The sequence below is a fragment of the Rattus norvegicus genome, chromosome 1 (assembly GCF_021556685.1).
Source record: "Rattus norvegicus strain SHRSP/BbbUtx chromosome 1, alternate assembly SHRSP_T2T, whole genome shotgun sequence".
Classification (NCBI taxonomy): Eukaryota; Metazoa; Chordata; class Mammalia; order Rodentia; family Muridae; genus Rattus; species Rattus norvegicus.
In genome coordinates, this window is record NC_141534.1 from 76538578 (window position 1) to 76543314 (window position 4737).

The 4737-nt window shown below is 45.1% G+C and overlaps 1 pseudogene across 1 annotated transcript; it reads left to right on the forward strand.

The window, feature by feature from the left end:
• The first annotated feature begins 1531 nt into the window (after positions 1–1531).
• Positions 1532–4142, forward strand: LOC134485275 (constitutive coactivator of PPAR-gamma-like protein 1; annotated as a pseudogene). The gene has a single exon (XR_015649667.1). The product of XR_015649667.1 is annotated as a constitutive coactivator of PPAR-gamma-like protein 1 (transcript).
• Positions 4143–4737: the final 595 nt, after the last annotated feature.

The window sequence follows — 4737 nt, forward strand, 5'->3', positions numbered from 1 at the left end:
AAAACTGCAAAGCTTCTGTAAGGCAAAGGACACTGTGGTTAGGACAAAACGGCAACCAACAGATTGGGAAAAGATCTTTACCAATCCTACAACAGATAGAGGCCTTATATCCAAAATATACAAAGAACTCAAGAAGTTAGACCGCAGGGAGACAAATAAACCTATTAAAAAATGGGGTTCAGAGCTAAACAAAGAATTCACAGCTGAGGAATGCCGAATGGCTGAGAAACACCTAGAGAAATGTTCAACATCTTTAGTCATAAGGGAAATGCAAATCAAAACAACCCTGAGATTTCACCTCACACCAGTGAGAATGGCTAAGATCAAAAACTCAGGTGACAGCAGATGCTGGCGAGGATGCGGAGAAAGAGGAACACTCCTCCATTGTTGGTGGGATTGCAGACTGGTACAACCATTCTGGAAATCAGTCTGGAGGTTCCTCAGAAAATTGGACATTGAACTGCCTGAGGATCCAGCTATACCTCTCTTGGGCATATACCCAAAAGATGCCCCAACATATAAAAAAGACACGTGCTCCACTATGTTCAGTGCAGCCTTATTTATAATAGCCAGAAGCTGGAAAGAACCCAGATGCCCTTCAACAGAGGAATGGATACAGAAAATGTGGTACATCTATACAATGGAATATTACTCAGCTATCAAAAACAATGCCTTTATGAAATTCGTAGGCAAATGGTTGGAACTGGAAAATTTCATCCTGAGTGAGCTAACCCAATCACAGAAAGACATACATGGTATGCACTCACTGATAAGTGGCTATTAGCCCAAACGTTTGAATTACCCTAGATGCCTAGAACAAATGAAACTCAAGACGGATGATCAAAATGTGAATGCTTTACTCCTTCTCTAAAAGGGGAACAAGAATACCCTTGGCAGGGAAGAGAGAGGCAAAGATTAAAACAGAGACTGAAGGAACTCCCATTCAGAGCCTGCCCCACATGTGGCCCATACATATACAGCCACCCAATTAGACAAGATGGATGAAACAAAGAAGTGCAGACTGACAGGAGCTGGATGTAGATCGCTCCTGAGAGACACAGCCAGAATACAGCAAATACATAGGCGAATGCCAGCAGCAAACCACTGAACTGAGAATAGGACCCCCGTTGAAGGAATCAGAGAAAGAACTGGAAGAGTTTGAAGGGGCTCGAGACCCCATATGTACAACAATGCCAAGCAACCAGAGCTTCCAGCGACTAAGCCTACCTAAAGACTATACATGGACTGACCCTGGACTCTGACCCCATAGGTTCCAATGAATATCTTAGTAAGAGCACCAGTGGAAGGGGAAGCCCTGGGTCCTGCTAAGACTGAACCCCCGGTGAACTAGACTGTTGGGGGGAGGGCGGCAATGGGGGGAGGGTTGCGAGGGGAATACCCATAAGGAAGGAGAGGGGGTAGGGGGGAGGGGGATTTTTGCCCGGAAACCGGGAAAGGGAATAACACTCGAAATGTATATAAGAAATACTCAAGTTAATAAAAAAAAAAAAAAAGAAAGAAAGAAAGAACAGACTTCCACCAGAATTTTCGCCACTGATCATTAAGGAATGGGCAGCTTACAAGGGGAAGTCTCCTCCGACCCCGGAACTAGTGGAAGCACTGGCCTTCCGGGAGTGGACCTGCCCCAACCTGAAGAGGCTTTGGCTGGGCAAGGCGTTGGAGGACAAGAACCGCCGGATGAGGGCCTTCCTGGCCTGCATGAGGTCTGATACCCCAGCCATGCTCAACCCTGCCAATGTGCCCACTCACCTCATGGTGCTCTGCTGTGTCTTACGGTATATGGTGCAGTGGCCCGGAGCTCGCATTCTGCGGCGTCAGGAGCTGGATGCCTTCCTGGCTCAGGCATTGTCTCCCAAACTCTATGAGCCGGACCAGCTGCAGGAACTCAAGATTGAGAACTTAGACCCCCGAGGAATTCAGCTGTCAGCTCTCTTCATGAGCGGAGTAGACATGGCACTGTTTGCCAATGACGCGTGTGGGCAGCCCATACCCTGGGAACACTGTTGTCCTTGGATGTATTTCGATGGGAAGCTCTTCCAGTCCAAACTTCTTAAAGCCAGCCGGGAAAAGACCCCACTCATCAACCTCTGTGATGGTCAGGCTGAGCAGGCTGCCAAGGTTGAAAAGATGCGCCAGAGTATCCTGGAGGGGCTCAACTTCTCCCGGCAAAACCACCCACTCCCCTTCCCACCACCTCCTGCTCTGCCCTTCTACCCAGCTTCTGTATATCCTCGGCACTTTGGGCCGGTCCCACCCTCACAGGGCAGGAGCAGGGGCTTTGCAGGAGTCTGTGGCTTTGGAGGCCATTATGGGGAAACTGTAGCAACAGGCCCTTACCGTGCCTTCCGGGTGACAGCAGCATCGGGACACTGTGGAGCCTTCTCAGGCAGTGACAGCAACAGGACTAGCAAGTCCCAGGGCGGAGTCCAGCCTATTCCTTCTCAGGGAGGGAAGCTAGAAATAGCTGGCACGGTGGTCGGTCACTGGGCTAGGAGCAGGCGGGGCCCTGGGGGCCGAGGGCCCTTCCCTCTGCAGGTGGTGTCTGTGGGAGGACCAGCAAGAGGGCGTCCAAGGGGTGTTATTTCCACTCCTGTGATTAGAACGTTGGGAAGAGGTGGAAGGTACTACGGCAGAGGCTATAAAAGCCAGGGAGCAATTCAGGGCAGACCTCCTTATGCTGCTTCAGCAGAAGAAGTGGCCAAAGAACTGAAATCGAAATCTGGGGAATCCAAGTCCTCTGCTGTGTCCTCAGAAGGGTCCCTGGCTGAAAACGGAGTGATGGCCGAGGAGAAGCCAGTGCCCCAACTTAATGGGAGCACGGCTGACACCAGGGCCCCCAGCCACTCTGAAAGTGCCTTGAACAATGACTCTAAAACGTGCAATACAAATCCTCACTTAAATGCACTAAGTACAGACAGCGCCTGCTGCAGGGAGGCTGCTCTGGAGGCAGCTGTCTTAAATAAAGAAGAGTGAACTTATTTTTATAGAGGGTGAAGGATGCTGGAAGGGTAAGGATTCAGGAATATCTGGAGAGAAAGAGAGCCTGCGGTTATGTACATTTTGTCCTTTCCGTAAGAGAAAATGAGGACTGTGGAAATTCAGATCCCTCTTTGATATCAGAGATTTAAACAACACATTTTTTTTTAGTTTTAACCAGTTGTAGTCAAAATGCTACAATAAAACAAAACAAGAGAGAGAAAATGAAGAGCATTTGACTCCCGCACTTAAAAATGAAGCACACAAAGTTTAAACTGGTTACGACGACAAAAGCCTACAGTTGTGTTTCTTGAACTATAAAGAAAACAAATTTTGGCAGTGTTTAAGTATATATAGCTTAAAATATAATTTTTAGCATTTGGCACCATATGTATGCCATTATATTTGATTTTGCATTACTGTTTCACAATGAAGCTTTGTTTTAAGGCTTTGATTTATGATTATGAAAGAAATAAGGCACAACCACAGTTTTTCTTTCTTAAATTTCATCACTGTTGATGTGGTTCTTTTGTGTTAAAAAAGTGCAACTATCGAAACTAAAAAAAATTATAGAGTAAACTGCTGTTGTGCTGATTTTGAATACACAGTACATCATACATACTTTACAAGCAAGTTCAATGGAGATAAAGTTGAAATCATAGAAGATGCAAATGACCTTTCAAAGTCAACACAATGTGTTCTGAAACCTCGTGACTAATACCATGCACCTGTGATCAGTGAGCTACGTGGTTTTGAATCGGACGGAGACCATTAGTGCTACTACTTGAGCTAAACTTCTGCATGGTTCATAATTTTTAAAGTGTGTAGTTAATATTATGCATGTTATTGTCTTTTCTTCCATTCTTACCAGTACGTGCCCATTTGCAAAACAAAATGCTAATAATCAGTAATAGTCCTATGAGGATGTTAACTCTGTTTAGTCATTGACTGATCTTGCTCTAACCCCAAAACTTTGTGATTATTGACCTCTGTTGCATTTATTCTAAACCCCCCAAAATGACCTAGCCGTTTGGAGTATCAACATTACCCTGGTGTACTCACTGCTGTTGCAGGATTGTTCTCTGTTGCTGTTTATGCCTTCATATTCATATTAGCCAAATATGAAATTCTGTAAAGAAGAACCCCCTATGATCTTAAAAAACAAACACCCCCTCCCCTTCTGTAGCAGGAAACAAATTGCTTGTTCTTGAGAAGTTCCCATCAGGAATTTAGTAGAAGCAGGTATACTTCTATCATTTTGATGTTTTGTTACTGTTTCCAAACAATGTACTTTGAATCAGAATCACTTCTTACGTTTCATATACTTCCGATGCTCTTCATCACACTAGTGATCAGAAATGAGGTGTAACTCCCCAACCCCTGCCCGCGAGAGCTAAGTAGGATCTTACTGTAAGTTGAAGGGACTTCCGCCCTAACTCATGGATTGTGAAGAATGAACTGCTGTTGGGTCTGATTGACTGTTGATGGATTGTGGTGTGGCGTATCCAGAGGCTATTGAATGCAACTTACAATGCTTAATAAAAATCTTTATTCTTTTAGTATAAAAAAAAAAAAAACAAGCTGGATACGCAATGAGGATCCTGCATTCTGCTGACTACAGGAAACGCACCTCAGAGACAAAGACAGACACTACCTCAGAGTAAAAGACTGAAAAACAACTTTCCAAGCACATGGTCTGAAGAAGCAAGCTGGAGTAGCCATTCTAATATCGAATAAAAT